This window comes from Neofelis nebulosa, chromosome 6, assembly GCF_028018385.1.
Source record: "Neofelis nebulosa isolate mNeoNeb1 chromosome 6, mNeoNeb1.pri, whole genome shotgun sequence".
Lineage (NCBI taxonomy): Eukaryota > Metazoa > Chordata > Mammalia > Carnivora > Felidae > Neofelis > Neofelis nebulosa.
Window position 1 is genome coordinate 89,071,234 of NC_080787.1, and position 12,464 is coordinate 89,083,697.

Sequence of the window (12,464 nt, forward strand, 5' to 3'; positions counted from 1 at the left end):
TTTATTGTTATGTGTGTATACTGAAAAATAATTTATAGATCAATAAAATGTATTTACTTAAAATGAGGTCAGATCCATGTACTTTATTAAAAAGTATTGCTTTCAGTGTTTCTGGCATTTTTTAGGATAAAAAGGAATCAGAAAGAAACTGAAGTTTCAGATAAATGTTTCCTTGTTTGAAAAACAAAAAAGACTCTAATACCTAAAATATTCCTTTTAAGTTAAGAAGAAAAGACTATAATGGACAATATAAAGCTGGAGTCATTCTATTTTTTCTCTCTAAATTTCAATCTTATGTCATCAAAATGCCTTCCTACCAGAAAGGATGAGAAATCTGCACTCTCAGATTTTTTCTTTCCTTCTACCTTTCTGCTTTAAAATGGTATATTTTTATTGTTTTTATTTATCAAAGTCCATAACACTTGCATTCTTTTTTGTAGGCATAAGGCTCTCAGTTGTTTGGCTCAGTTTTACATCTGAATGAACATTCAATAATATCAGTTAATTTTTCCAACTCTGTGCTCTATTCCTGATTTTTACATTTTACTCATCTCTTAGTTTGCTAGATTGAGACAGACAGTAGGTTTTCAAGAGGAACTTGAGGGTTTACCTTGGGTCTGGTAATAACTGTCCTCTGCCTTTATGTATATGTATATGACCTTTGAACTTGGATTACCAATTGGTCTTTTCTTGAATATTTTCTCCTTGGAATTTTGTTGATATTGCTTCATTTTTTTCTGATCTTAAATCTCACTGTGGAAAGTCTGAGGCAAACTTGATTTTTCCTTTTTCATTCTCTGGTTTACTTGTCTGTGTGCATGAAAATTTCTTTAGTCATTTTGAAATTCAATGACTAAACTAGAGCATGTCTCAAAGTGCACTACTTTGTATCAATTTTTCATAGAACATGATGTGACCTTTTACATTTCCAAGATCAGTTCTTTATTCCATAGCAAGATTTTTCCTACTGTATCTGTGGACATGTTTTTACTGTTCCATTTGTTGAGTATTTGACTGCAAAAATAGCACTTAGACTTATGATATGAAACATTCTTTCTGTCCTTCTTCCTTTTTCAATAACTTTGTCTTGTTTTTTTTACCTTCTGCAATCAAAATAATAATCTCATGACTTTCTTCTGTGGCAATTGAGTTTCATCCTCAAGTTTTCTGATCCTGTTTATCCCCCCAATTATTTGTTCACTTATCGGTGTTGATTTGTTCAATTTGCTTCCATGGCTCAAAAGTCTCATTCTTTATTAATGTACATCTCAATTCTTATTCTACTGAATTAAGTCTTTCTTAAATTCTTCTAAGGTGGGAAAAACTCCCAGGGAGGTTTTTTGTTTGTTTTGTTTTGTTTTTAGTATTTTTTTCCTTACTTGAGTTTATAAACATATATGATTATTTCTTTGTCTTTGCCTGCCAGATTTTCCCTCCCTACCTTCCTTCTTTCGCTCCTTCCCTCCTCCTTTACCTCATTCCTTCCTCCATCCCTCCCTCCCTCCCTTCCTTCCTTCCTTCCTTCTCTTTCATAATACGTGTTCATAGTGGTCATGCAATTATGAACACACCTAGGGCTGGGAATAATTTATGTTAGAGAACTTGAAATATTTGCTGGCTAGTTACAATTTTAAATTGCATTAAGTTTCATTTCATAGGTGACTGTGCCCAATTCCCAAGGTTGAGCGAATCACTCAAGCTTCACATCACTTCTAATTTTACTGTGGATCTATTAAAAATGCAAAACCTGTTGGGTTTTCCCATTTCTGCTAAGATCTTCAGATTCTATTTTATGTTAAAAGACTTCTGTATTCATTCCCTCTGTCTCTTTCTCTCCTTCATTCTCTCCCTCAATCCTCCTACTTCCTATCTACATGTCCATTCTTCCTAAACTGTGGCAGATTAGTAATAATTTATTGGATTATTTTGATGCATCATGTTCCCTCTACTATTTTGGATAGCCAGGTAAGACAGTCCATTAAGGCTTTCCAGAATGGTATGATACTGTCTTTGACTTTCATGTTTCTAGAGTTTACGGCATAAGTTTGAACTCCATACTTGCTGTTGGTGAATTTTTTTGTGCATATCCTAATTACGTGCGTATGTGTATGTGTGTGTATTTCACTGGATTTTGTTTGAGGACTTCAAGAATACAGTGTCACTCATTCTGCCATCTTTAAACAAATTATTATTTTAAGATTTCCTGAATAGTATGAAATTATTACATTAATTTCTGAGTCTTCAAAATCCATAAATTAACTTTTTCATACAACTACAGCAAAATTAAAATTTAGAAAAACAGTGTAATGCTATGGATGATTTTTTTCTTCTGAAATGACATTGCTGCTCAAAAATGTGAATGTTACACTCTGCTTCGTCATAAGTTCTTTGATTTTGATGAGCTGATACTGTCTAGGTTCAGGGGATGGCTTGATGCTCCCACTCCTTTTTTCTGTTTAAACTATGGCTTTTCTTTGATGTGAACATATGTGTTAGGCCCTCTCCCTTATTTGTGCCCTTATTCATTCATTATTTTATAAGTTTGACGTCCCAGAGACTGTGAACACTGAACTCACTTGGCACTCTTTATTGTAATGTGGTCTCAGGTAGGAATTAAGGGAATTATTTTTTTTTTAATTTTGTTGAAATGGAAACATGACACTCCAAAAATTATACAGGCTCCTCACATACTACAGAGAAGATGGGTACCAATAACTTTTTTTAGTTCTTTTACCTCTAGAGCTATGTAAGGTAAGGTATCAAGGCAGGTTGGTCAATAGGCAGTTCATCCGAGTTGGGATGCTCCAGTGTCTTCATAACTTCCATTTGGAAATATGTGCTATATAAGTCAACTGCTGATGATGAAAAGAAAAAAAAAATAGCTATACATTGACACTCAGCCCACATACAAGTTTAAGACTTTCGTATCCTAAGGCATATTCTAAAGCATTTCAACTTATGTGTATATTTTCTTTTTAAAGTCCTGGATCCTTTAAATTTGTTATCCCAGTGTTTTCATTTTGCAGATCTGTATGATCAGCAACATCTTTGCTCTGTAAGGGGAAAGCGAAATCCCGTTGCACTAGTGTCATTTTTGATATAGTTCTTAAAAATAAGGGGGGAAAAAGGAAAGACAGGAAGAAGGAAGGAAGGAAAATATCAAGGATGAAATTATGCCCTTGTTGAGCCTCTAATTTTCCTATGAATGAATTGTAAAGTAAGCAAGGGGTGAGGGGAAAGTGCCATATGTTCTTTTTCCAGCGGAATGTGTCTTAACAACAGATCAGAAGTCACCTTTAAATGCTGACTGCAAAGAAACCTTCAGTTGCTTATTCTGCAGAGGCAATTTTTGCCTTCTTTTTGCTGAGCTGCCAAAAGAAGAATATCTAAAAATAATTATTTCTGCCAGTTGAGTAATTAATGATGGTCTTACCAAATGACAATCTTATTGAATGGCATTAGACAAGATGGATTAGATTTTTATTAAATGGTATTTCAATGTTTCAAGGACTCCATGAATGCCTCATGAAGAGTGTTCATGCTAAATCAGGGAAAGGTGTTTTCACTTTTGATGTTAACAACAAATGTGTGGTAAATACAATTACTTTTCTTTCAAAAGCAACAAGTTAATTTGTATTACCTCACTGTGCTGTTATTACTTACATCATGCCTAACATTATTAGAGAATACAAATTAATGGCTATTTATTTTTGCCAACAGACCTAAACCAGTAGTTCTTTAGCTTTTTATGTAAACTCTTCTAGGGATCTGTGTCCTTGCCCTTTTCGCCACTTCCCTTGCTTCCAACAGACTTGCCCCATGATAAAGAGTATAGGCGTTTTGTTTCTCAGCATACTGATTTGCCTGGCTCCCTTTTTCTACCATATTCACTGCTGAAAACACAAGAAAAGAAACAAACATGGGAAGAATCTGTAAATATCCTTCAAGGAGGCTAAGGGACAGGAGTTAAATAGATCTATGACAATAAACTGATGCTATTTTAGCAAAACATCTGCCACCTTCTAGAAGTCAGCCGTTGCCTTTTTCTCTCTCTGATCTCACATCACCTACCCTGGAAACTCTCTCAACCTAGTAATTTCTCAATGCTGGAGTGCTACAGGGCTCAGTCTTAGGCCCTCGCCTTGTTCTCTTAGTGATCTCACTGAATCCCATGTCTTTAAAATACCATCGATGTGCTGACAATCAAATTGTATACGTACAGTCCAGAGCTCTATCCAAATGCCAGTCTAGTTACATACTCTGCAGGCTACTTAACATCTCTACTTGAATGTCTAATAAACCTTTAAAAACTTACAATCTCTAAAAATGAACTGATTTTTCCTGACACATCTGTGCTATGTGCTGATTTTCACATCCCAGTTAATGGCAAAGATAATAATGATATGTTTAAATAAAAATGTTAATGTCATTTTGTTTCTTTCTCTTACACCACACAGTCTGTGAGTAAGTCATGCCAGCTCTATTGAAAAAATATATACAATCCAACCATTTTTCACCATAGCCATTAATACCACTCTGATTTGGGTCACCCTCATATTTCACCTGGAATACTGCAATTATTTAATAATTGATTTATTTCTTTCAGCCCATGGCCTTTCTACTACAATCTATACTCAGTACAGAGGCCAGAATGATCCATTTGAAATGTAAGCCAGATAATGTCACTTCTCTACTTAATGCCCTGTGATAGCTCGACATTTTACTCCGAATAAGTCATTAAAGTCCAATTTAATTGACTTTCTTCTGTGACCATCCTGCTTTTTCTCACATTCTCACATGCTCCACATCAGTCACACTGAATTCTTACTTTTTCTTAAACCCAGAAAGAATGTTCCCATCTTGCTGTTTCTTTTATCTGTAACACTAATCTCCTCAATATTCTCTCGGCTCTCTCCCCGCCCCTGTCCTGTTCTTTAAATCCTTCTTTATCATCTTTTCCATGAAGCCTGCCATGACCTCACCATGCAACATTGCATTCTCTTTCCATTTCCACCTGCAGGACACTGTTCTCTTCTCTGTTTTTCTTTTTATCCATCTTCTAACATACAGCACATTTTACTTCTTATTTTTGGTATCTATTTTCTACATCTCCTATTAGAATGTATACTCCTTGAAAGCAGTGAAATCTGTCTTGGTTACTGAGCAGTGATAGCCATTTTCACCAATCAGCCTGTTCTCTAGACAGGTATCCTGGCCAGCCAGGGCTCTTCCTTTCACCTGAAAGTGAGCTTATCCGGATATAGATTCAATTGACCCAGTGAATAAGACTATCATATGAGAGCCCTTGCTGGACTGATATTTCTGCTAATCCACTTAGGGATAAATTTCCACATCACAGTGTCACAAAGAGTATTGGGAAAGTTTGGACATCAAACATGATTAATCATATCATTACATTTCCTAATGTGGGAGGGAATACCCTTTAGTAACAGTGCATGATTCCAGTATGCAGTTATATATTATGCTAATTTTTCACTTAGAATTTATTTTTTTTAATTTTAGAGGCACAGAGAGCACGTGCATGTGAGTAGGGGAGAGAGGCAGGGGAGAGGATCTTAAGCAGGCTCCATGCTCGGTGCAGATCCTAATGTGGGGCTCAATACCACAACCTTGGGATGATTACCTGAGCCATAATTGAGAGTCAGATGCTCAACCAACTGAGCCACTCAGGCACCCCTGCACATTTTATAGTGATGTTCATGTGCATGATTCATACACAAAAATGGTGTCATTTGATTTTAACTGTAATCTCTATGTTTTTACTATTACCATAAGTATATTTACTTTTTTGACAAAATATTTTAAAAATTAATGGTGAATTCAGGCTGCTTATACACAGAGATACAAAATGAAATGAGCAGCAGCTGAAAATCCTATCTTATTCAAGACTACACTAATGACATAAGTTTTTTTCTTGAAAACTTGGGATTTCAAAGCATAGCTCACAATATTGCATAATGCTATTTGGCAAGTAGAATTTCTACAGAACTGGAAACTTCAGAAATTCTAACAATGCACTAATTTTAGTTTTTGAGTACTAAAATTTATGCTCACTGTTTACTAGGAAGTAGCCTTAATCTTTCACAAAATGAAAATCTTTGGAATTATATCATTGTAGTGTAAGAACTAAATAAGGAATTGTGTTTGAAATTGGTCTGTAACACATCTGAAAGGGTCTGAAGATATGAAAATCAATGTTTTAAGAAGTTCCAGCTTCTTTCCAGCTGACACAATCATTGGTTGTCAGTCACAAGTATAAAAAATCCTACCAGCAGTGTTGGTTCACATCAAGCTGGTATGAAGGAAAACTAGTCCGCATGTTTACACATTTTCACTTTCTGTCACCTCACCCGTTCAACTTCTTCCAGAACTCTGGCCCTCTGTGACCACATGATGGTTGAGAACTAGGACTGTAGGATTTTGTGGAAGAAAAGCTTAAAAGTGGGCTGATAAGAGTAGCTTTATATTTCTTATCTACTTTGGGGAAAATCCCCAATAAGGCAGGATAAGAGTTACTTGTCCCATTCTACAGAAGAGGAAATATATTTGGAAAGAGTAGATGACCCAAAGTTGCTAAGCTGGCAATAAGTAAAGCCATGACACAGAATTGATATCGAGTCTTTCTATTTGTAAAGCCAAGGCACAGGACTTACAACCCAAGGCTTTCTATTCTGCCATAAAATTAGAAAGTTGGACTAGATGATTTCTCAAGTCTCTCTGTGCTAATAAGTCATGGTTCTCTCATTCTAATCATGGAGAGATGAAGGACTGCATGGTGTGAAAAGATGGCTAAATATTGATGGTGTCAAAAATGGAAGGACTTTCACATGTTTATATAACCCATTGACCCAAGTAGTAGTTTCTACTGAGAGTTGATTGGAGTTCTGTATTTGTTACACACATCATTTAATTAATTCCTTTGCATCTACTGACAAACAGATCAAAGCTTTTATTAATTTTGCTTTTTTTTTTTCCTGGAGATATTAGAGCTAAAGGATAGAGCCTTTCTAAAGGAGAATACAAATTACATTAAATGATTTCTGAATAAAAACCAGTTGTTTATAGTAGGATATTCAATCAACAGTAGACTACTTATTACCCTTGTTTGTTTCATAATTTTCATGTTTCACTGATTTTTTCCTCCAATAGACTGCTTTTTAAAAAAATGTTTTATTTATTTTTGAGAGAGAGAGTCGGGTGGGGCAGAGCGAGAGGGGGACAGAGGATCCAAAGCAGGCTCTGCACTGACAGCAGAGAGCCAGATGCGAGGTTCAAACTCACCAACCAGGAGATCATGACTTGAGCTGAAGTCAGACACTTAACTGACTGAGCCACCAGAAACCCTATCTTCCAATAGACTGCCTTAAGTGATCATCCCTAGCTAAAAGGGGAGTGAAAAGAAAAAACAATAAAAACATCAAGGTCAGAATGAATCCATTGTCTCTACTCCCCAAACAGTATTATGGTGCATTTGTAAAAGCAATAAACATCAATATTTAAAGATCATATTTCAAAGATCAGATGGTTTGAACTCATCATGTTTTACATAAAAGAAAACCTCATTGGTCAGTGAAGTTAAATATCAGCTCTGGAATCCAGGATTTTCTGAGTCCCAGATGAATTTGCTTTTAGATTATTATTGTGATTTTTTTCAACAAATGAAGGGAAAATTTAGTATTCACAATATTTTATTTGTTAGGAAATTATAATATATCCCTTCGTGGGAAAGCTTATCAATATTACAAATATTACATCCCCTTTGAACTAATTAAGAAATCCACACAGCTTACTCCATTGACTTACAACTAAAGGGATATAAAAAAGAAGATGACAACCAAGGACCATTAATTTTTCCTTTTCCTTCACTGGTAACTGCTCATTTAATGAAAATATTTAGTTTAAAAGCAAGATAAAACAAAAACCTTGTATGGCAGTAAGTTAAATAAGCATGTACTTTCTTTGAACCCAAGCAGAATGTTTTATTCATTGTATCAGAGTTCTAAATACCTGCCAATTATGTTAGGGTAGCACTAGACAATTTCATGGCTATTAGCCAAACTCTGTGCAACTTAATATATACATGGCCTGCTTTATATTTAAAAGGTTGGGTTCAAATAAGGTTGAAATTTTATTTGGATTACAAATTTTCGTATTTTTATTTCTATCAATATTAAGTAGATAGTCATTCCATTTCATATTTGAAATTTGCAATTGCTTTTAGCATTCCCACATGTTAAGAGAAAGCTAACGTGTATGTATTATTGTTGAATCACTATATTGTACACCAGAAACTAATATAACACTGTGTGTTACTAACTGGAATTAAAATAAAAACTTAAAAACAACAACAATAATAACAAAATTAATATGTATCCTCATGGTATTTTTAGGGTCCTTTATTAAAACTAAATTACACTTTCTTTGGTTAAATAATCTGACAATCGTATTTATGATAAAATGAATGGAAAGATATATCTATATTTATGAATAGTGGAAACACAATTATATGTACTCAATAGCATGACATAGGAAATAGATTGCTTATTTAAAATGCACTGATAATTCAAAACTATGATTTTTAGGGAACTGCCTGTCATATAGTGAACACTCAGCAAATTGTTAACTACTCTCTTTATGTGTCAGGATTCCCAACGAGTCAACTTTCCAAACACATTAATTTCTAAGGAATTACACTAGATAAACTTCACTTCCATTTTCCTCATTTCCTGTGATCACTGTAAAAGAGAGAGCTAAGTAGACCTAAAAAGCACAGGGTCATTAAAAGGCTTACACATTCATTACATAGGCAGGTTGACAGATATTGCTTCTTCCCAAACAAGGTTTGACCACTACCCAGTCAGACTGATAGTTTCAGCTTATACCTCAGTTTCCTTGATATTATGGCTAGTAGTAGAGTGTAGCTAGTGTGGTTGGATCTGTTTCATTGGTATGGCCTTAAACTTCATCAGAACAATATACATATGTTAAAATTTTGCATATCCCAAACTGTAGTACAACTTTTGATAGATTTTTTTCTGACATTCAAAATACTTTGTGCACTGAATTTAATGGTTTTTAAATAAAAAGCTGGGGGCAGGGGAGTTCTATAGTTTTTAGTAGCAAGTTGATACAGGTTTGTTTAGGTTAGTTTTGTTTTTCCTTCTTTTAGAGTAGAAAAATATCCCGTAGCACATGAAATATCAGCAAATAAAGTATTGATTTCTCTTTGGAATAAATAGAGCTTTCTCATGTTTTGAGGAGTTTTCACTTCATCATCAGCAGCAACCTCTGCTTTATATGTGCCTTCAAAATACAGGGCCTTTCCTCAGTACAGTGGACCAAACTGATAAGAATACACATTTCCAATTCCTACCACTCATAATGCCAAGTATAGATTTCACATAATATTAATACTTAACAAAGGTTTAAAAACAAAAAAAAAATTAAATTGCCAAGTAACAAAACAGAGGGAACATCAAGGTAGAATAATTACCATCTGTGAGGAACTATGACTGAAGGGTGTTAAATGCAAATCTAGCGGTTGGGACCAGGTCTTTAATATATATGGGGACAAACGCAGAGCTTTGTATCCAAGAGGTAGCATACTGTACTTGAGCTTCTATACAAAATATAGCTTATTGTAAAGCTACTAAATAAATGAAAAGATGATGAGAAAATCTCCATCTTTCAGCCTACAGAAGCTACCAGGAAGCTTCCTGTCTAGCTGATACTAACAGTGGAGGAATGTGATAAGGATTAAAATTCGCATAACTATATCATGAGCTGCGGTCAAGTTCAAATTCACACTCCTCACAAGATGTAGGAACCCAATCAAAAATTATAATTCATGTTTATTTAATATTAAAATACTAATTATGGTTAAATAATACGATCAATAAAGATATCACTGTGGTCCTATTAGAAGCAAACAACCTAAGACTCAAGGAATCTCACTCTCTCCACTGACAGACATTATATAAACCCAGCTGGAAAAAAAGTCCCCAATAAAAAATTATATACCACTTGAGGAAACACAACTTGCTTATTCAGTTGGATATTTTATCTTTTGAATATTCCCCATTTTGCTTTTCCTAATCAAAACATCTCAAAGATTTTGCATAATGGTGGCCAAATTTAAATATCTACTTTGCTGAATAGAGTTACAAAACAAAATTTACAAAATGCATCCCTGATAAACTACAACGGCTAAAATTTACTTTATAATAACAGTTAAAGGCATGATTAATTTAATTAATTATGCCTGACCTCATTCCCAAAGCAGATATGCAGTAAACATAATGATCTCTAGAGTACTGTTTTTATCTTTTATCAAAAACTTTAAAGAACTTAAAAGGATTTTTACAATTAGCCCATGACTGTATTTAAAATACTATAGTTTGTCACCAAATAAAACATACTTTGAAACTGATCTTTTCTATTGAAATGATCACATTAAGAATATCTGTATTCAGACTCTCTGCTCTTCCTCCATTGGACAGACAGCCGCATATTCTGGTGCAGTGCCCCCCCCTGCCCCGCCCCCCTGGCATATTCAATGACACAGTCAAGGCTGAGAATCAGAAACTTGTCATCAGTGGAAAGCCCCTTTCCATTTTCCAAGAGTGGGATCTCTCCAATATTGAATAGGGTAATGTTTGTGCTATGTTGTGGAATCCACTGGGGTCTTCACCACCATGGAGAAGGCTGGGGCTCACATGAAGGGTGACACCAAGAGGGTCATCATCTCTGCCCCTTCTGTTGATGTCTCCATGTTTGTGATGAGTGTGAACCATGAGAAATACGACAAGTCCTTCAAGATTGTCAGCAATGCCTCCTGCACCACCAAATGCTTGGCCCCTCTAGTCAAAGTCATCCATGACAACTTTGGCATCATGGAAGAACTCATGACCACAGTCCGTGCTACCATTGCTGTCCAGAAGACTATGACAGGCCCTCTGGGAAGCTATGGCGTAGGGCCTGAGGAGCTGCTCAGAATATCATCCCTGCTTCTGCTGGCACTGCCTAGGCGATAGGCGAAGTCATCCCTGATCTAAATGGGAAGCTCACTGGCATGGCCTTCTTTAATCCAACCCACAAAATTTCAGTTGTGAATTTGCTCTGCCACCTAGAGAAGGCTGCCAAATATGATGATGTCAGCAAGGTGGAGAAGCAGGTATCAGAGGGCCCACTCAAGGGCATCCTAGGCTTCACGAGGACCAGGTCGTCTCCTGTGACTTTAACAGTAGTACCATTCCTCCATCTTCAATGCTGAGGCTAGCATTGCCCTTGGTGATCAATTTTTAAAGCTTATTCCCTGGTATGGCAATGAAATTGGCTACAGCAACCAGGTGGTGGAGCTTATTGTCTACATGGCCTCCAAGGAGTAAGAGCCCCTTGAATTACCAGCCCCTGTGAGAACAGGAGGAAGAGAGAGGCCCCCAGCTGCTGGGGAGTCCTTGCCCCAACTCATCTCCTGAACACACTGAAAGTCTCCTAACCTCTACATAGTTTCCATCCCAGAGCCCCTAAAGAAGGAGAGGGTTTGGGGGAACCTGACCTTATTATGTTGTATCAAAAAAGTATACCCTTCCAAAATATGTGTATTTAGATTCTACATATAAATTTCACTTACTATAACACTCTCCAAATTCATCCATGTTGTCATGGATGGCAGGACTTTTTTTTCTCTTTCTCTCTCTCTTTTATAGTTTAATGTATTTTAATAACAAATTGACAGGAACAGCACAGAAGACAGACATTAAAAACCTATATTTGCAAGTAGGACAACATTAGAAATGTATACTGAATGGATAGAATCTACTGTATGATAAAAATGCCACAAACACTATTGTCATCAGTAAGAAATTTACTTGTTTTAAAAAAAGCCGAATGCTGGCATTGTCCAGAAAAACTTAGCAGATTTATTTATAATTGTTATAGAGTTGAACTGCTGAAACATGTTCACTGAACATTTTGACTTGCATTAATGCTTTATGTTCTGCATTTATATTAAAAATTCACACAAAAATGAAATAATATTCAGCTTAAATATGTATTAAAGATGAATATATATGTATAATCATATATATATATAATCATATATTCTTTATTAATCTGTCAATGGATGCTTAGATTATTTCTACAACTTGGTTATTGTGAATAATGCTGCAATTAACATGGGAGTAAAACTATCTCTTTGAGATAATGATTTTGTTTCCCTTGGATATATACCCAGAAGTGGGATTTCTTGGTCATATGGTAGTTCTATTTGTAATTTCTTGAGGAGCCTCCACACTGTTTTTCACAATGGTTATATCAGTTTACATTCCCACAAACAGTATATGGGGGTTTGCTTTTCCCAACATCCTTACCAGCATTCATCTCTTATCTTTATGATAATAGACTTCTTAACAGCTGTGAATTGATATCTCATTGTGGTTTTT

General features: G+C 35.4%; 1 pseudogene; it reads left to right on the top strand.

The window, feature by feature from the left end:
• The first annotated feature begins 10,464 nt into the window (after positions 1–10,464).
• On the top strand, positions 10,465–11,408 carry LOC131515449 (glyceraldehyde-3-phosphate dehydrogenase-like; annotated as a pseudogene).
• The last annotated feature ends 1,056 nt before the right edge of the window (positions 11,409–12,464 follow it).